Genomic DNA, 22177 nt, shown 5'->3' with positions numbered 1-22177 from the left:
TCATCTGGATGATGGAGCGACACGAGGTTGGGGAATGGAGGTGAATGCTGATTGGAGTCAGAAGCTGTGGGTTCTGTCATTACTGTAATAGAAGACAGAATTGTGTTGGCCCAGTTTTTTAATTCTAAAATATGAGGACCTTAGAGTAAATGTTCTCTATGGTATTCTCTAGGTATAAGAAAAATAAAGTGAGTGTAGCAAAATTTGAGGAGTCTGGGGGGAGCAAATTCGGGAATGATTATACTTCCCCTTGCATCTATTCCGTAAGTCTGAAACTAGGTCAAAGTAAATAAATGTATGGATGAATGCTAAATAAATAAATAAACAAACAAACAAAGAAATAAGAGTTGCATAAACTCTACAGAGAGATTTATTTGAAAACTCATTGGTAGATTTGATTTACTCCTATAAGGGGGCTTCAAAAAATCTGTAGAAAAATGGAATTTTTCAATGATAGAATTTTCCCATGAACTTTTTGACACCTCCTTTTGTGCATATATCTTTCTCTTTATCGCTCTACCCCTCTGTACCTAAACCTACACTTTATCTGCATCTATATCTATCTATCTAGATATATATATATATATATAGATATATATCTACATGTATATTTATTTGAAGAAATTTTTGTCACAGTGTCATGAAATCAAACTTTTACTAGGGTGTAAGATTTTTTTAGACATGAGACTTCAAACATAAGGAATTTTAGTGAATAGTTACCAAACCCTTATTTCTAAATTCAACTATTTTCCAAGGACACACTAATCTTGAGATCAGAGCACTCTTATTTTCTCCCGATGATGTTATCTTCGCAGAAGGAAAAAGGTATCACATTATTGTTGTTAACACTCTACAATGTATTACGTACACTATCTCAATCACTCCTCACAATACTTTGTGAGTGTTATCATTTTTATTTTGTAGAGAAAGGAACTGAGGCCCCATAAATAACTCTCCTGAGTGACTTATGAAGCTTTTATAAGGTGGAGCCATTATCCAAACCTAGCTTGGTTCATTCTCCGCTTTTAGTGCCACAACGTCTTCTGAGTATTTTGCACAGATTATTATTTTATATGCACTTCAAAGAAAGAAAGAAATAGATTCGCTACCATTGAGTAGATTCTGATTCACAGCAACTATACAGGGCAGAATAGAGTTGACGCTATTGCTTTCTGAGACTGTAAATCTTTATGGAGTAAAAAGCCTTATCTTTATACCATGAAGCAGTTCTTTTGAACTGTTGACCTAATGGGTAATCTACTTCATCACCAGGGTTCTTGTTATATAAGCTTAAGATATCTTAATTAAAGCAATGAGCAATCCACATTTAAGGGAGAAATATTTTCACATTCATGGTTATGCTAGAGATAAGATCCATATGGAATTCCATCAGTACTACCTTTCTTGTTTAACTAATAGAAAACTTAAGCCGCGGAAGGTGACACATTCACAGGTTGCCACACTGTGGATTGAGTGAACAAAGTCTGCTTGGCTCCAAAATCTGTGCACTCAACTACCGCTTCTGTGTGACACACATTCAATGCAGTGACAGAGTGTTTCGGGGCTCCAAAAGCCTTCACCAGAGAGACAGTGCATGAGATGACATACCTGAATCTCAGCACAGGACATAAGAAAGGTAATCCCAAGCAGGCCTACAAGGTCATCTTTAGCCAAGTAGTGAGGCTAGAAAGGGCAAGCTGCATTTAATAAGGGTTTGAAACATGGTTAACTTGAGTGGTGCATGAAGGGTGGGATGAGGAAGAGGAATACGCCAGCCAAGTCAGTGACAGGGTGGTTCCAAGATTTTCTGAATAGGAAAACAATTTGGTCTAGGCAGGAAGCTTTTATAGGCAAATGTTGTATGGACTTCTGAGAGAAACCACACCATTGATATAGCAACTATACATAATAGTTCATGCTTTTGCTTTAAATGATCGTGGACCAAAAACATAGATTTAACTGTGCTGTATCATAAAAAGTCATCTATATGTGTATATGGCTGATATCCCTGGGTGCCTGAGCTTCAGCAATGTCCACAGACATGGGACTTTCTATACTAAAATTGGAAAAATCTCACGCACAGTGAGATAATGAAGTCGCCCTGAAAAATTACTCACAATCTGTGTTCGCAGGGTTCTCTTGAGAAGCAAAACCAGGACACTTATGATTTTATATATATAAATAAAAGGATACATTTATATCATGAAAAGGGACATAATAGCAAATTAGTCCACACAGCAGTATAGAGAGCTCCATCCAACTCACTTTAGTGGGACAGTTCATTTACTGAAGGTCCTTCCAACTCACAGCCAGGAGAGCAGACAGTAGGAAGATGAGGTGGCGAGGTGTGGCAGAGGCCAGTAGCATAGCATAACAAAGCAGGTCGCAGAGGAGGAGTCTCATGGTGTAGCCATCAGAGGTGGTGGGGGGTGGGGTGGGGGCAGTGTCTGGAGTGGTGGCAAGATAAGCGGAGGCAACCCACAGGCAGCAGACATGACAGGTAGAGCAGCACTGCAGTGTGGACAAGCAGGGCACAGTAACATGGTCCACAGGTTGGCTCGGCCCATGGGTAGTACAGCACACATGGTGAGGCAGGGAAGCTAGCTCAGGCAGCACACTGGTCCAACTACCAGGACCACCAGGGAGAAAGAGAGAGGTGCCAGCCTCCAGCAAGCCATTTATCTCAGTGACACCTCCAAAGGAGGTCATCAAGCTGCGACCTGATTGACAGGCTAAACTCCACCCATATCTTCTTATGGGTGTCATGTTGGCACCAAAAATCCTATCATACCATCTTTCTAGATATAAATGAAAACCATGTTAAAATTCCTATAGAGAACCTATATTCACGAATAAGACTAACATATACTTGGCTATTTTCATATACCCTTAGCTTTTTGTGACATGCAGACATAGTTTTGCCTTAGTGAATGAGTATTATTAAAATTTTGCTTCTTGAACCATGTTGTTCCTTAAGAGTTTAACATGTATAAGTGAGCATCCCATGGATTTTAGTCTAAAAAACTTTCCTATTTATGTATAGTTTCCTTTTCTCAATACAATTGGCTAGATTAATGACACTGTGTTTAGAGTTACCAAATGTCTTATGGAGTTTACTTAAATTATTTCTCAACAGCTGGTAATTCTGCCTCTAATGTGAACCAGAAACATATATAAATTTTAGCTATACGAATGGATTTTGAGTTTGAACTTTAATTCTAAACCCTGATCTAAGAACAACTCAATCTTACGATGTGGCCCAGCTCAATACTTGCTCTTCTGAAGATTTGGATTCTTTAGCAAAACGTGGTGAATAAATCAGATGGTGCCTGATTATCAGAAAGCATTTTATCTGGGGAATTAATGGTTTGACTTAAGCAGCCATCTAAGTGACATGTCAACTAAGTTCACATGGAATTAGCACAGCAGCCTGTATGATTCAGGAACTGAAAGTAATACAATCTAAGATCAGAGGAGGAAATTGCACTAGAGTTTAAATTCTGAGCACCCGGTGTGCAGACAGCTAGGGATGACAAGGAAAGCCCAAAATGCATTTGCCATGCCTCAATTTGAATTAAGGCTCCATGCAATTCCCTTACACTGCTGACTAGGAATGTGAATAGCTTTGCCCTCCAACAGGAAAATGGATGACTGCAGATACAGTTATGTTTAAATTCAACAGATTATCATTTGTTTTCCTTTTTTCATCCGTTTCTAATTTGTTTGACTGTCTATGATCTGCTTTCACTTGGATCGAAGTATTTCTGTGTTTTATTCTCTTGTCATTGTTGGGATCTTTTGTATGATTTTCAGGAAAGGTAATTAGAGTAATAGAGACAGTAATTAGAGTAATAGTTCCTTAGGGTTAGGGCACAGGGTGTTGAGGGGTTGGGGAAGCTAGTAATAGGTGCAAGAATGAAGAAAATATTCTACAATTGATTGTGGTGATATTTGCATGGCTCTTTTAGGTGTATTTCAACCATTGGACTGTGTGGTATGTAAATTGTGTGTCACTAAAATTGTTTTTATTGCTACACACAAAAAGAAAAAATTACTAAAAAAAAGAACATGTCTATGAAAAATTATGGAACAGAATAGACCATGTGTACTTTTAGAGATCCAATTCACTTATTTCTATGTCACTAACTTATTCCGTCATTGTATCATTAAAAAAATTGTCTTTGGAGGGCCACTACAAACCAGGTGCCTGCTATGTTCTGGAGTTTGAATGGTGAGCAAATCAAACATCAGTTGCTTGATCTCCAATTACCTGCAGCAAAAGGGTTCCTCTTCCTGGGACTTTGAATTTATTTTTATAGCACATTAATTTATTAGACAATGTACTTTATCATCCTAATTTACTAATGTCTTTAAAAGCTGTTTAATTAGAAAGAGATTGAGTTTGCTAAGTCTGCACTTTTATGCTGATCAGGCAATGAGTTAGTGATCAGACACCTTGAAAGCTAGTTGTTTAAATGGAAGCTCTGGTACCTCCCTGAACCCATTCTCCATGAGGTAAAGTGGGAAAATGATGCATGCTTCTTTGCTCCGCCCATTGGTATAGTGAAGTCTGAGAAACATAATACTTCTCAAGTGCAACATATTTCAAGTGAATGTTATGTAGAGTTGTATATATGTGCAAGCCATGAAAATTTCATAGAGAGATAATGTATAAACCAGCCATTAAAGATATTTAAAGATTTTTTTGTAATAAAGTTTCAGAATTTTTATTTCCAAAAAAATATTTATTTTATTTTATTTTTATAGAATAGTCTTGCCACAAAACATAACCCAGTGAGAGGGAGTTTTTGCCTATCCTATTCAGGCTTGGGTAGCTTTGTGGTTTGTTACCCCATGTCTTTTCTGCATAGCTTTACATCTGTCCCAGAGTGAGCTTTGCATGCCTCCGTGTGGCCTTCAGGGTCATCTAGCTAGCTAAGCTGGAGTCTTCTATTGTAGGTTGCCAAGGACAGGGAGGATAGATCAGAGACAAAATAAGCCCAGTGCTGGGGATAGTAGAAGAAAGAGCTGGGCAGCATCTGGGCCCAGCAGGGGCTCCCATTATGACACTCACGCAAGCTCTGGAAGATTAATAGAGCCATGGGGCTGTCTCAAAGCTCAAAGGCTCTGCTCTGTACCATTCATCATCCCTTTTATGAACACTTGTGCATATAATTTGCAAATAAAAATGTGTTTATAATGAGGTAGCCATTTTTAATTATGGTCAAGGCAACTGCTACCCCAAATTCCAACAGAAAAGGGGCTTCCCTCCATTTCATTAATCTTAACCTCAGGGAATAATTCAATAACAAAAAGCGGGTATTTTAGGAAGGTAATTATGAATGGAAGAGAAACAGAAACAAAGAATACAAATGCTCCAAAGCTCAATTAGCAGTGCTCCATCTCCAACACATCCAGGGTGTGATGATCCATCCCATCTTTGCACCCTGTCCTCGAGCAAGACATCAGCCTCCTCAGGAAGGTGTTCACTCCACATGTGGCTGTGAAGATGTGAGGATCACTAAACCGAAGTCTTCCCCTCCCCTTTCCTGCCTCACTTCAAGTTTCACAATTAAACTTCTGAGATTCTTGAAGCACTCTAGAGCCAGTGAACTATTAATTTTCACATTGCAATAAATAGAATATGCAGGCATATTTTTGTATTCCTGTCTGAGGACATTTTTAAAGGTGAGATTCTGTATCATCTGTAACCACAATTCTTGAGTCATCGCATCAAAGATAAAGTCTCTATTCACCTGCTTTACCTTCCACAGTGGATGGGATTTTCTCCCTAAATCTGCTGTATCATGTGACCATTTTGGTAACTTTTATTTATATAGTGAGACTGTCCTTTCATCTAGGGCCGTGGTTCTCAACCTTGCTAATGCTGAGACCCTTTAATGCAGTTCCTCATGTTGTGGTGAACCCCAACCATAAAATTATTTTTGTTGCTACTTCATAAGTGTCATTTTGCTACTATCATGAATCATAATGTAAATATCTGATAGGCAGGATGTATTTTCATTGTTACAAATTGAACATCATTAAAGCATAGTGATAAATCGCAAAAACAATATGTAATTATATATCGTGAAATATTTATTTCTAATAAAAATAAATGAAATTTTGTTGTGAAGCCTGGTGTAGCATGGGTAACAGTCTTCATGCCATGTAGTTGTATGTGGGTGTATCTGCATGTGGGTGGACCTGCCTGGAGATGGATAGAGGAGTGGTGTTTTGGTATCGAAGACCATTGGAAATATGGGCTTTCCTATGGTCTTAGGCGACCCCTGTGAAAGGGTCGTTCAACACCCAAAGGGGGAATGAACCACAGGTTGAGAACAGCTGATCGAGGGTTTGCTTTTGGTCAAAGACTTTCTGAGTTTATTGAAGATCTTTCTCCCACAGTGACCAGACCATAAAAAAACCCTTCTTTCCATTAAGATATTACATTACAAACTCCAAAACCAAATTCATGGTAATCAAGTTGATTTTGTGACCTTATAGGACTGGGTAGAACTGCCCCTGTGGGTTTTTGAGATTGTAACTCTTTATAGGAGTAGAATGCCTCATCCCTTTTCTATAAAGCAGGTGCTGGCCTGTTTTGAACTGCTGACCTTATAGTTAGCAGTCCAATAAGTAATCACAATGCCACCAGGGCAAGGAGGCTTCAAAAAGTTCTTGGGGAAAAATGTCATAAAAATATAATCGAGGTCCCTTACAGTCCTTCCTATGGCTGGGGAGTTCCTTGCCTGTCCTGGGGCCCTACACATCGCTGAGAGAACTTGCCTACGGCACAAGGCAGCTATACCAGTCATCTACAGTGCTCCACACTGCTGCAGGAACCTCTGCCTGATCTCCACTGTGATCTTGCCTACGAGGGTAATTCCACCCAGCATCTTTGGGACCCTACACCAAAGCAGGCCCACCACCCCACCACCTTGAGGCAGGGTTGGAACCCCTCCAGCCCCAAGGTCAGATAATCAGGGCTCAGCTATCACCTTACTTTTTATTTTTTCTTCTCTCTTTCTTCTCTCCCTTCTCTCTTTCCCACCACAGTCACTCTCAGCGGGCCCAGTTTTGTTTTCTTTTTTCCTTTTTCTTCTTCTCTCCCTCTCTTTCCTTTCACACACCTCTGTTGGTTCTGGGCCACTACCCTCTGCCTAGGGCAATTCCACCCAAACAGCAGGAGAGTCCAGCATGCCCTCAGTGGGAGGGCACAAGGCAGCTAACAGCTCTCTCCAGAGCTCCACACAGTTGAGGAAACCTCTGCCTGGTCTCCATGGTGATCTTGCCAACTAGGACAATACAGCCCAGCACCATGGAGCCCTACACCAAAAGGGTACACGCACCCACCACCTTGGGGCAGGGTGTAAGCCCCTCCATCACCATGTTAAGGTGATCAAAGTTCAACTATCTCTCTACTTTTTATTTTTTTCTTCTCTTTCCCACCACAGTCAGTCTCTGGGGGCTCGGTGTGTTTTATTTTTCTTCTTCATCTTTCTCCTTCTCCTTCTTCTTTTATCCTTCTCTCCCTCTCTTTCCTTTCACATACAACAGCTAGCTTCCAGTCCCCGACCCTCCACCAAGGGTAACTCCACCCCCCAATGTGGAGAGCTCCAGTCTGCCCTCTGTGGCAGTGCTGCACACAACACAAGACAGTGCTGCACACAGGATGGCACAGGGCTCAACTATCTATTTATTTATTTTTCTTATTTTGTTTTCTTTTCTTCTTCTTCTTCTTCTTCTTCTTCTTCTTCTTCTTCTTCTTCGTCTTTGTCTTCATCTTCATCTTCTATCTCTTCTCTCTTTCTCACCACAGTCTCAGCAGACTCAATTTTCTTTTTTGTTGTTTTATTCTTTTTGTGTTTACTTTTGTGTGTGTGTTAGTTTGTATCTATTTTTGTTCTTGTCTTTGTTTTCTCCTGTCTTTCTTTTTCTTCTCTTCCCCCTCTCTTTCCTTTCACATGCTACTACTGGCCTCCAGGTCACTCTCCTCTGCCTAGGGAAATTCAAATTGCCCAGTGGGGGAGCTCCTGCCCACACACATTGGCTTTACACACAGCTGGGGAAATCATGCCCGCCCTCCACTGCACCCTTAAGAGGGGGAGGATCTCCCCTTCAAACAGCTGGGGGAACTCCAGCCTACACATCAAGGTCCTACAAGCCCATCGTGTGTGGTACTCCAAGCTGCTGCAGGACGATCCACCCAACCTCCATGGCGATCTTTCTGACTAGGGTAATTCCACCTGCCCTCCACAGAACTTGTGCTGCAACAGGAACCACCACACACCATCCGAGGTGCACACACCATATAAGGTGCTCCAAGCCCAATGGGCCACACTACCAAGGCTTCCTGGGAGATCATCCAGTGAAGCACCATCCTCCTGGGCCCACAACCACCTGACCAGCATCCTGTGAGAGGACTAACCAGCTCACATTCCAAACAACAGAATACTGGTTGGCTAGGGTAAGTGAGAAACCACAGGAAGATAACGTGGCAGTCTGACACCCCAGTGCAGCTAGCTGCAGGCACTTTTAAGAAGCATTTATTCGGGTCTCCCAGAGAACTCAGTGATCTTTGACTCTCTAGAAGATGGTGCTGGGTTCCTCTAAAACAACACATAAACAGCAACCGGCCCCAACAGCCTCAATGAAGAAGCAGGAGAAACAGAAGACAATGTCAGAAGAAGTCATGAACCTAAAGAAATGCATAGAAGAAGCAGACATTGACCTGCCACAGAAATAAATCTTCGGAATGCTGCCTCAACTCATACAGGATATGAGGGAAGCAATACAGGAAAAGGATGAAATGAGAGAGGATACAAAGACCACACACTAAAGGGAAATACAAGACCTAAGGGATGAAATTTAAAAACTCAGTAGCAAATTAACAGACATTTCCAACAGACTTGAGCAGTCAGAGAACTGAACCAGTGACTAAGAGGATAACCAGGCAGACTTCAACAAATGGGAAAAGAAGTCAAATAAGACAATCAGAGATGCTGAAGAAAACCTGAGAGCCACGTCTAATGCTATAAATAGGAACAATATTAGAATAATTGGACTATCTGAACAAGACACAACAAAGAAATCGATGGCAAAAATTGGGAGGGAATTCTTAGAGGAAACTTCCCCAGCTTAATAAATGAAAATCAGGCAATCATTCAGGAGGCCTAAAAAACAGCAGACACACTGAATCCTGAGAAGAAGTCACCAAGACACATAATAGTTAAATTATCCAACTATGAGGAAAAGGAGAAAATAATAAGAGCAGCTAGGGAAAAGCAAATAGTCACTTACAAAGGTACCCAAATAAGAATATGTTCAGACCCATCAGTGGACATGATGAAGAAGAGCAGGGAGTAGAGTAATATATTCCAAAAACTGAAGGAAAATAACACAAACCCCAAAATACCTTATCCAGCCAAATTATCTATTAGGATAGATGGAGAAGTAAGAGTCTTCCCAGACAAGGAAAAACACAAAGAATACATAAAAAGAAACCCAGCCCTACAAAAGATCTTTGCCGACCCAGGCCAGAAGATCAACACTCACTGAGCACAAATAGGAGGCTGTCACATAGAACAACTCCACCCAGAGGGCAACAAAGAGAAAACAGCTCCCAAACTAGCATTAGCTCAATGGTGGAAAGAAGGCAAGAATGAACCACACACACACAACACAATCAGATAAGATAGGTAGGTACGAAAACACCCAACACAACAGGTAAAAGATGACATCACAGAGTCCACAGATGGATGTAATAACTCTGAGTATCAATGGACTGACTCAGGCATTAAAAGGCAGAGGCTAGCACACTGGCTTAGAAAACATATCCTCTCAATCTGCTGCCCACAGGAGACATATTTCAAACTTGCAGACAAAAACAGACAGAATTGAAGGCTGGAGAAAAATATACCAAGCAAATGGCAATTCAAAAAAAGGAGGGGTAGCGAACTTAATCTCTGACAAAATTGATCTTAAGGTGCAAGCCATAACAAGAGACAAGGAGGGGCATGATATAATGCTCAAGGGAGCAGTGGAAGAAGAACCCATCTTAATAAATATATAATAAATTTATACGTGCCCAACAAGAGACCTGCGAAATCTGTAAATCAAACACTACAAAGATGTAAAAAGACACAACAGTACTCCATTGTATGTATATACCACAGTTTTTTAATCCAATCATCAGTTGATGGGAAAGCAGTGATGAATGTATGAAGCACATCGCTGCATGGGAAGAGCTGGAGGAAATTATGCTAAGTGAAGTAAGTTAGGCACAAAAGGACAAGTACAACATGAGTCTGCTGAGGTAAACGATAAAAAAAAATGCAAAAGGGGCATAGGGAAAAAGCCACTATATACAAACATTCTTGGGGTGAGGGCCAGGTAGTATGGCAGGGACCAGATCAAATGCAGGGATGCACATGGTAGACAACTGGGGAGGAGGTAGGGAAAGGGAACAAAAAAAATGATGAAAATAAGGAAGAAATAACCCACCCAAGGGGAGGGTATTGTTTATATCTCCACAGGAAAAGAGGGACCAGACTTCAACCCAGTGCTCCAAGGTGTGAAGACAACATGCTGGCGCGGAGTAGAGAACCAGTGGAGAGGTCTGGGGGGCTGGTCCCAGCACCAAATTCTATGTGGATGCCTACCCCTCCCCTGAGAAGAATTTATTTCAAAGGATGGCACTGAATCTGCAGCTTCAGGAGAAGGACCTGAACAGAAGTTTCACAAGGGCAGAAATCCAAATGGCCAATAAATACATGAGGAAATGCTCACAATCACTAGCCATAAGAGAAATGCAAATTAAAACAACTATTAGATACCACCTAACACCCTCAAAGATAGGCCAATTCAAAAAATCAGAAAGTAACAAGTGTTGGAGGGACTGTGGTGAGATAGGAACTCTCTTCCATTGTTGGTGGAGCTATAGGAATGTACAGCCATTATGGAAATTGATTTGCTGATATCTAAAACAGATGGAATTGAGTTACCATAAGACCCAGCAATCCCCCTACTGGGCATATACCCAGAAGAAGCAAGAAATAAACCATGGCCAGACATCTGGGCTCCAATGTTCATTGTGGCACAGTTCACAATTGCAAGGAATTAGAAACAACCTAAATTTCCGACAATGGATGAATGGATCAAAAAACTGTGGTACATACATACAATGGAGTACTATGCATGTGTGAAAAGCAGTGATGAACGCATGAAGCACATTGCCGCATAGGAAGAACTGGAGGAAATTATGCTAAGCGAAGTAAGCCAAGTACGAATGGAGAATTACCACATGAGTCCACTGAGGTAAGCTTAAAAAATTGGGCATGGGGGAAAAGCTACTATAAACATACATTCCTGGAAATAGGTCCAGGTACTATGGCAGGGGCTATACCAATCCAGTGATACATAGGGCAGACAACTAAATAGGAGGGGGAAAGAAAGAGAGAGAAAAAAGACATTGGGAGGGCATGACACTAAGCCACCCAAGGGGAAGATATTGTTTATATCTCCATGGGAGAGGGAGAGAGAGACCAGGCTTCAACCTGGTATGCCAGAAGAATGCACTTCAGAGGACAGCACTGAAGCTACAGCTTAGGGAGAGGGGTACATTTGATTAGAGCACACAGGAAAAATTAAAAGGGATGGGGAATGAGGGGACACATCCTGGACCACCAAGCCCCAAGGATGATATTCTTGCTCAGAACAGACAATGCACAGAGAGGACCATAGGGCCAGCCCCACCATGAGACATGACGTCCCTCACTGAACCATAGCACTAAGGGGCACATCACTGGCAACATAGTGTGGGAATTGTGCCTAATATGACCCCATCACACTGGGGTGCAACACCAAGGGCATGGAACAGAGCAGCGAGGGGAGCAAAGCGATGAAATCTCTAGGGGATACCAAAAATAGACTTTAGAGACAGAATATGGCACCCCATGAGACTTGAATAGAAAATACTCGTAAAAGTAAAAAAACAAACAAAAACGATTTATTGGAACTATTTATTGCCTTTTCCTTCTTTGTCGTTGGTTTTCCTTTTGTTGTTGTTGTTTTTATTGGTTTTGTCTTTCTTTTCTCTTTTGTTTGGCTTTGCCTGGGTTTTGCGCTTGTTAAAGTCTCTCCATGTCTATCGAGATAAGATGGGCAGGATAAACAATTCGGAGATGACAACAACAGAACTGATGGTTCCAGAGGGACATGGGAGAAGGGGAGGTGGGAGAAAGGAAGGAAGCGGGCAACCCACCCAGGGACAAGGGAACAACAAGTGAATTAAAATCAATTAAGAGAAGGGCAAAGGATGCCTAGTGGGACATCAAGGACAATGTAACAGCGATGAATTACTAAACTTGAATGAAGGCCAAACATGATGGTGGGACAAGAGGAAAGTAAAGGGAAATGTAGGAAAGAACCAGGAGGCAAAGGACATTTTTAGAGGTCTAAATACAGACATGTACATATGTAAATATATTTCTATATAATGAGAGGGAAGTAAATCTATGTCCTTATATCTATATGTTAAGAATTAAAGTGGCATATGGACATTGGGCCTCCACTCAAGTACTCCCTCAACACAAGAACACTTTGTTCTAATAATTCTGTATGCTGTGATGTTTACTTTCCCAACACGATCGCTGAAGACAAAACGGGTGCATAAACAAATGTGGTGAAGAAAGCTGATGGTGCTCGGCTATCAGAAGATATAGGATCTGGGGTCTTAAAGGCTTGAAGATAGACAAGCGGTCATCTGGCTGAGAAGCAACAAAGCACACCAGCCTGTATGATCATGATGTTTCAATGGGATTAGGTATCAGGTATTTAAGACGCAGCACAAAATCATACCATTGTGAATGGGGGTGGGGCATGAAGTGGAAACCCAAAGCCCATCTGTAGACAATTGGACATCCCCTCACAGAAGGGTCACAAGGGAGATGAGCCAGCCAGAGTGCAGTATATCACCAATGATACACTCAACTTTCCTCTATTTCTTTAATGGTTCTTCCTCTCCCATACTATCATGATCTCAATTCTACCTTACAAATAGGATTAGAGCAGAGCATGCACAATGCTACAGATAAGAGCCCACAATACAGAGAATTCAGGATAGATAAACCCCTCAGGGTCAACAATGAGAATAGAAATGCCAGGAGGATGGGGGATGATGGGGGGAGAAAGGGGGGAATCAATCAATCACACAGATCAGCATATATAACCCCCTCCAGGGTGATAAACCACAGAAAGGTGGGTGAAGGGTGACAGAGGACAATATAAGATGTGAAAATAATAATCTATAACTTATAAAGAGTTCGTAGGGGAGGGAAGGGGAAAGGATGAAGACCTGACACAATGGGCTCAAGTGAAAGGAAAATGCTTTGAGAATGATGATGGCAACGTATGTGTGAATGTGCTTGACACAATGGATGAATGTATGGATTGGGATAAGAGATGTAACAGCCCCCAATAAAAGTATTTAATTAAAAAGATCTTTAAATTAAAAATAATTTATAATCAACATTTTCCACTAACTTTTGAACTCCCTTATATAGTTTCCAAGCATTTTTTAAAATTACCAGCTTCTAAAAGTGCATAGAAGTTATGTTGAGTCCCATGTTTGAGGAAACCATTCCAGAACATTAGAGAATTTCAAATCAAGTCATATTTCAAATCTAGAATGTGGTGGCATGATGTTTAAAATTCAATTCATGCTATTCTACACTCTATGTTTTTAAATCTCACCTACTTTGAAATAGTATCTGTTATGGGTTGAATGGTGTCTCCCTAAATACATGTTGGAAATCCTAATCATGGCTGTGACTATAATCCTGCTTAGGATTCATGTGGCAAGTATGGTTATAATTCTACTTTATGCTCATGTGGGGAAAAGTGCTGATACATGGGAAATTGCAGTCAGTGAACTGACTTTTCAAACTCACTGCAGTCAAGTCCATTCCAACTTACAGCGACCATCTTGGACAGGGTAGAACCACCCCTGTGGTTTCCATGACTTCGACTCTCTATGGGTGTAGAAAGTCTTATCTGTTGCCATGACTGGCTTTGTCATGGCCCTTTGACACATAGAAAGCCAATGTGTCAACTACGACACCACTAGGAAACCAAATAATTAAAATAATAGGATTTCTCATTTCTGTTTGCCTCTTCTCATTTATAGGATTCCTCATTGGCTTTTAAAAAACAAAACCACTAATTTAGATCTCTGCATTGTTTTAGTTATTTACACATGAATTATGATGTGGTCATTTCCTCAGGGTTTCATGTGAGAGTTGAGTGAATAATGAGTGCTGCACATTGAATTTCACATTTCAGATGTGATACTTCAGATACCATCAGGGCTGTCATCCAGGCCGGACAAGTGTCAAGGGAGCTTCCAGACTAAAACAGACTAGAAGAAAGGCCTGAAAGACGAGTCAATGAGAACCTGTAGATCACAGCCCAGCATTGACCTACACGATACTGAAGGAGGAGTCCCCAAGGTTGGAAAACACTCAAAATACACAGTGACCACAAGCATGATTTAATCATAGGCTAATAGTGAAACTGGTGCAGAACAGGGCAGAGTTTCATTTTACAGTACGTAGGGCCATGAGTTGGCATCAACTCAATGGTAACTAACATCAATGCACTGAACTTGTGTGCCATGAACAAGACACCTTGCTAGCCCTTTTTCCTGCAGTATCTTGTGTAATGCATACAAGAGCCCTGTGATATAGGCCACTATAGATTTTAGAAGAGGAAAGTAGAAGTAGAGAGGTTAAGTAGCTGGAACTGGAACCAGAGTCTGTTTGACTTACAGCCAAACGCAGATGGCTCTTCTGTGGTAAATGTCAGCAAAATCAGACAGTAGACCTGATTTCTGGTCCTGTGTTTTCTCAACAAGGTCATGACGAATAGTCTAGCCCTTTTTGACAAGTCTGTTTTCTCACCTGGGTTGGTAGGCTCACCTCATCTCCACCTTTAGTATAGCACTGAGTATATATACTTGAAAAACTCTGGGGTTTTGAGTGATGACTCTGAATTCTCCCTGGCCTCTTACTGATTTCTCTTTATCTGAAAGTGTGGGAAACACAGCAAGCTTTGCATAGGAGACCAGCTGAAACTTCATATAGTATGTAACTTGGCTGGAAACTTTCTAAGCTACAGTCCACTAGGAACCCCAGAGGCCTTGCTTGTAAGCTGGACACCAAGTTTCTACAGTTCAGTTGGATAAGTGCTAAATGAGTAGCGAGTTAAGGACTTGGGGTTTACAGTACATGTGGGCCCAGCACAGAGAGTCTTCTCAGGATCTGGCAGTGTTTGGGCCTTACTGTGTGGGCTTAGTGGTATTTGGAGTTATCTGAGAAGTGTAATTCAAAGGTAGCCTGGTTACAATAACCCCTGCAGGTACAGAAGGGCCTCAATAAGGAAACCAAAGCAGCAGAGCGGGTTATTTGTGAATACGGTGGTTGAGTTCATAGCTCTGGGAACATCAATGATAATACCTTAACCTCAGAAAGTAAATAGAGATGGAATGGCTTGTCAGAAATTCCAACACTACCACTGGCTGGATTCAGAAGAAGAAAGAAGAGGTAGAAGAAGAAGGAGAAGGAGACATTAATGTATAGGTGTTTCTAATTTGGATGGCCTGGAGGTGGGAGCAGTGTCAACAGAAAGGGCAGGAAGCAGGGATGCCTTCATCAGAACAGATGAAGATGTTCAGTAGATAGAAGTAGCAATGAGCTGAGAAACCAGGGCTCAAGGTACAGCTTAAGGAGACGTCTGCACAGGGGTGGTACTTGGCTCTCGAGGGGTGAACATGATTGTTCTGGGATAGAACACACAGAAACGAAGTCTAGAACCTGGCCAAAGCCTCAGCAATTCCTTTAAAATAGCGCTTTCCTTTCCCGGTGAGGATAATTTCAGTAAAATTACTTTGTTTCAAGATTCAAAAAATAATCACCATGCTGTTCTATGTTAACATCTTGCCACACTTAACATGGGTAAGTATTCCTACATCACAATTCCACTTCCAAGAACGGACTGGGATGTGGGTAACTCAGGTCTTACCTCCTTCGTTTTCATTAAGCAGCATCTGGCCTTTAGCAAGGTGGAATAAATTGCTCTCCTGTGCTTTCCAAATGGCCAGAGGATGGCTTCTACCTCTCCATATTGTTGATCATAAACCTCCCGAAATGACTTCCAAATGAGTAGGAAACAACCAGCGGCTTAATCCTCAATCAAAGTCAAATTCATTCTAAATGAGCCAGAGGAACACTTAGGAGCAAACTTTAGAGCCCCTCCCTTCTCAAGATCAAACAAGGTAATGTGACTTTTAGTATTTTTGAATTCCGTGCCTTAATCATCCTGAAAATAGAGGCAGCTGATGTGAGTCATGTCTAATTAAAATTGTTCTGTGCCATTTAGTTTCTAATGACTGCTGGAGCGCTGCTTCCCACATAGTGGTTGGTCAATTTGCCTCAATCTATCATCAAGCGTTCTCAATTAGTAGTAGTAATTATAACTCCAAAGTCAATAGTAGCATCAAAGCAAGGTTAAGTAAACACCATAAAGTTATTAGGGATGAAAATAACTACAAACCTAGTGATATTGCTCATAGACATGTAGGAGAACCAGGGTGTAACAAGAACCTTTTTAAAAAGGTAAAAATGAAATGTTTAGAAAAATGAAAATGCGTATGATTTAAGGTATGGGTGGAATGATTAGGTGTTGTGGCCAGCAGGCCCTCTGGCCTTTTAATGAAGCTCATAGGTTAAATAACAGCCCCAGTAGTTGGTGATAGAAAATATGTTTGGATGATTCTAAGTTATGTACCCCGCTGTCTTTCTTGTGTCCTGCTATGGTGGCATGAATGCTGTTGTCATAGTAGAAGCTATGTTGCTGGGTTACACCTGGGTTAACCTTGGTGGACAGTTTTAACAGAGCTTCCAACTAAGACAGACTAAGCAGAAAGGTCTGACAATCTATGAAAATTAGCCACTGGAAATCCTATGGATCACAACTGAACATGCTCCATCTTGCTTTCTTTGGACATCCCATCAGGAAAGATCAGTTACTGGAAAGTGATTTCCTGGTGAGTGAAGAGGTTCAATGGGGAAATGGGAGACCCTTGATGAGGTAGATGGGCACCATAGCCACACACATGGACTCCAACCTGCCAGGGACAGTCAGGATGATGTAGGAGCCAGCAATATTTCATTCCACTCATAAAGCAGGAGTTGACTCAATGGCAATTAACAAATGATGGCCAACGATCAATTCTCAATGCTACTCTCACTGAACTCTCCTTTAACCAAGCCCTGTAGAAGGGCAGAAACAGAAGAAAATATGACCCTAGATTGTGAGCAAGCACCTTAATCAATATGTTTGCCAAAGAGTTTATGTAAGGAGAGGAAGTGAGATTGTTGACCTTTACCTGTGGGTGTTTCTTAACAAAATAAAACTTCAACTCACACCAGAGTAGGTCAAAAAAGAGGTGTAATTGTTGGGCCACTCCTTATTTTATTCTATCCTGAATTGATAGGGAATTTCCGGCTTTAGTGTTACACACATCTTCAGTCTATTAAAGCGTTTTAAGTTGCTTAAATAATGTTAGCATCCACAAAAGAAATTGGGACTTGAATTCTTTCCCTCTCCCTCTGAGTCTGTCTCAATAGGTTGATATAATGTCTTTTGGTGATATTTGCATACTTTTTCATACAGACAATACACATAAATACCTATGATTATATTGATATATCTCCAAGATGTACATACAACTATATATGTACATATATTTCAACTCAGTAAGCAAATTCACCTTAGATTAGCATAGCATGATTATTTAACCCTACCAGTGTTCTATTTCTTTAGGTCCTTGAGAAATATCTTTAGCTAATGAAACTAAGAACTATCTTTATGTGTTCAAACAGGGTTAGAACAGACTCTCAACTGAAAGAAAACAATATTCCCAAAGTAAACTTACATGTCTATTTTCTTTAGGTTACTTCTGAATTTCTTAAATATGTCGATGAATTCATGGATCTATGTCTTGCTTCCCAGGGAAGCAGAGGCCACACTTTGCATTTCTGGTTCCTTCCCCACCCTCCAGCTCAGAGGACTGAGTTCTGGAAATCAGGGTGATGATTTGTTGAGCAGACAAAGACTGCTTGGTAAACTACAAGCATTACCTTCAGAAGTATGGAGAAGGGACCAGCCTACTGCCTGTTTTGGTAAATAAAAGTGTTTTTTTTGTTGTTTTAAACTTCCCATGCCATTCATTTACATATTGTCTGTGGCTAGGCAGAATGAAATCGTTTTAATAGAAGGTATGGACCACAAAGCCAAAAATATGTACTCTCTGACTTTTCATAGGAAAAAAGATATCAGTCTCCTGGTATAAAGAATACTCTAGAATAAGAAATGGCTTCTGGTAAAAAAAAAAAAAGACTTTAAAGGAAAATCTCATCAACAGCCAAAATCCACCCACCTGCAGAGCCACGGTTTCCCCTTGATCGTTCCAAGGAGGGCCAGGCATCTGCCAGACTCGGTGGGAGGCAGCGGGACTTCCAATAGGGATGTAGGCAGGAGCTGCAAGAGTGCTAAGATTTGAGGAGCGCTCAGCAAGATTCCTCTGTCACCAACTTGCCCTTGAGGACACTTGTTAGCTGCAGAGGTGCGTCTGGGGCTGTACAGGCTGCCCTGAAGCTCAGTGTGCACACGGCGTCGAAGGCATTGTCTCAGTCCCCAGCATACACGGGGCCTCGGCTCCACCAGGACAACAACTGCGCCCTGACATCTTGAGGGCATCCTAACCACAGCGAGGACAGCTTCCGGGGCGTGGCTGAGGAAAACCACGTGTCCTCTCACTGAAAGGCTCGGAGGCTCTGCAGACTCCAGGGAGCAAGGCAGGAGAACTTGCAGAACCCTCTCTTGCCTCTTGGGGGCATCATTGTGGACAAAGACTGGGCTTGGAGTTACCGAGACCTGAGGTGCTCCAGAGAACTTGGGACCAGCATTCCTAAATCCAAGTAGGTCTCCTTTTATGCTGCCAGAAATAAGCACACACACACACACACACACACACACACACACACACAGAAATCCCAGTATGGACTGAATCGGGAACGGGTGCTAGAAAAGTTTATTTTAAAGTCTGACTTACTGTCCAGTAGCCTCTTCAGGACACAAGACATTTCCCACATCAGAAAGAACTTGAACAGCACTGGAAGGAGAGGTGAACATTGTTGGACAGACCTTTTCTGTGAAATAAGCATCCATGTTTGAGGAGAAAATGCCCTTACCTAAGAATGTTACTTGTGGCAAACATAGTGCATTTTTAAATGACTGCCTATGAAAAATCTTCTGTGAATACGTGTTTTTCTATACATAGGGGCAACCTATAAAAGGGGGTTCTTTGGGGGTGGCAGGAGGTATTCTTTGGAGGTCATGGAATGCCTGGTTGCTTATGTCAACCCCACAGCCTAACCATACTCCAATCTCTTGTTGAACCCCTGATGACCTAAGGCAGGGGACCTTTATTAGTCTGCATTTATTTTAAACACAGAGTTATCTTTATAGTTTTTGCCAGTGCAAGAAAAAAAAAAAAAGCAGGGGAGGTAGGGTTCCCATTGCCTAATCGTGCTGGTATTGTGTGTGGGAGGAACTCATGATGTTCAGTACCCAGTGTCGCCTCAGGTGGCCCCACACTGCACAGATGTGGTGCCATTCATTGCTTGAGTTACTCTTCTGCCCTTAATATTGGCAACTCCCACCAAATGACGAGGTGAGGACATGCAAATTGGGCCCGTGGAGCTCTAATGTACAGATTGGTTCATGAAACCATTTCATTGGATTTGAAATTAGCCATCTCAGAAGCAGGGACAGGGGGCTTGCTCCCATCAACCAAGAGCCAGGAGTTAAGTGTAGCCTTTGGCACCCAGAATTCCTGTGTGCTAAACTGCCTTGATCCAGGAGACAGAAAATCATGATACCAGAGAAGTGGTGGGGAACAGGAGGTAGCTGAGGCAGCAGTATCAAGAACTGGAAACGAGGGCTTTCTAGCCCCCCTTTGAGTGGGTAAAGAGGGTACCTACAGGCAGGAGCCTTGCTTGTGGACAGGATGCTTCTAGGCGCTTAACGGGGAAAGCTCAGCTTGCCAACCCACAAAACTAAAGCTGAGTGCCTTTGGGCTGAGGCTTCTGACTTACTGGAGTGCCCTCTGGACATTCATCAGCAGTGTAGAAAGAGATGTGTAACAGTGCCAAGGGACCCCAGGGCTGGACCAGAGAGACCTGTGCCAACAAGCATGACTGAGAAGAGGCTGTCCTTACCAAGGAAATGTATCCTGAATTGGAATCTGCTGACTTCCCCCAACAAACCCTGCAACTGTGAGCATGGTCCGCGAGTTCTGCGTGGCCATTACAATGCGTTATAGAGCCCAGTTAAAAAAGTAGCAAGGACTATGGGAGGGATGGTTGGTGCCAGAGTTAGTAAAGAAGATGGAAGATGGAAGCATGTCTGAACTTCACCTCACAGGAATACGTCTTGTGCTGATGTTCAGTCTGATTCTCCTTCCCCATTGGGAAGTCAGAGGAGGGCAGATGCTGCCCCCTTGACAGGTGATCCAAGGTTATCACTGTAGAGTCTAAATGAAAAGACGGTGGTTCTGCTACCCTATATGCTAATGTATAATACATAACAGGGTGGCAATTCCACCCTCAGAGACAGAGCCATTCATGAGAAGAACCCTATTTCACCATGAGTCAACTTTGGAAGCAGAAACTTCCCACTTCCAGCCAGCTTCCAAAAAGTTGGACCTACCCCCTTGCAGGGTATATGGATTTTAAACTGTTTTCCCTGGAGGAGTGAGGTGTTGCCTGAGGCATTCATCTACTTAGACTCTCAGCCCCAGGGATTGTGTTTAACTGTGTGCGTAGAGATGAGCTAGTGCATATTGTCGCATTTGTAACTGTAGAAAGCTCCCCCAAAGCGCCAGGATTTTATCAAGTGAATTAGTGAGACCAAGGGTCAGCAAATTAGTCTTCAGGCCAAATCCAGCCAGCTAGATTTGTTTTATAAATAAAGTTTTATTGGACACAACCAAACTCACTTGTTAAAATATTGTCTATGGCCGATTTCCCTCTGCAATGACAGGTCTGTGTACTTGACAGACATGATATAGGGTCAAAAATATTTACTAGCTGACCCTTTATATAAAAAGTCTGTAGATCCTTAAGCTAGATTAATATTGAGAGTCATTCAAGTTCATTTGGCCCCTCAGATAGGATGCTATATATATCTTGCACAATATAGAAGGATGAGTTCACACATCACAGGCATTCCAACCACAACATTCTGGGAAAGAAAAAATAATTGATGAAGGCAATATATTATGTGAAGAATTATCTAATCTTTTTCTGTTTTTCTCTTACAATTGCTATTATCAATAACTTTTTCCATGTAGGTGTGACATCAATTGAAATGACCCTCTGGTTAATTAAACAACCTAGGAACTTTCTCCATTCCTCTTTGGGGGTTTTGCCTTTTGTGTTAGTATGGGTAAACTAGGAAAACAAATCCACAGAAACTCTTATGCACAAGAGAGAGTTTTACATAAAGGGTAAGTGTGCATTAAGAAAGTATCCCAACCCAGTGCTGCCCAATCCCATAAGTCCAACATTACCCCATATGTCCGACAACAATCCAAAAAGACCTCCTCCTTCTCACAAAACACTAGCAATGATGCTGACTGCAGGAGGATTGCTGTGTCAATGAATGAGTAAGCATCTCACTGCTAGCAGGGGTCTCCACACGGCTGCTCCAACACCCAGGGCTGCATCAGGGTAGGTCCATGCAGCTACTCCTCAGGAATGTCTCACAGAAAGTGAATCTTGCCAGCTGAAATAGGGAACTGCCTGAGGCAGCTGCACCCTGGTCTGACCAACAGAAAGCAAGAGACCTGAGAACCATAAAGGCGAGGTTCCCCGAGCCATTTATCTCGCCGCCTTTCAATTAATCCCACATGTGTTTATCAGCCAGGTTGGCACAATGAACCTCAACTATATCTCAACATTGTTGTAGCTCATTCTGATACCTACCTTCAGCTTTTTTCCCACCATACCATGATCTCACCTTTATAGCTTCTTCTGGTCCCACTGATTTGGCA

Source organism: Echinops telfairi, unplaced genomic scaffold (assembly GCF_000313985.2).
Source record: "Echinops telfairi isolate 266 unplaced genomic scaffold, ASM31398v2 ScPeMD7_7424;HRSCAF=8462, whole genome shotgun sequence".
Classification (NCBI taxonomy): Eukaryota; Metazoa; Chordata; class Mammalia; order Afrosoricida; family Tenrecidae; genus Echinops; species Echinops telfairi.
This window is presented reverse-complemented; position numbering follows the sequence as displayed.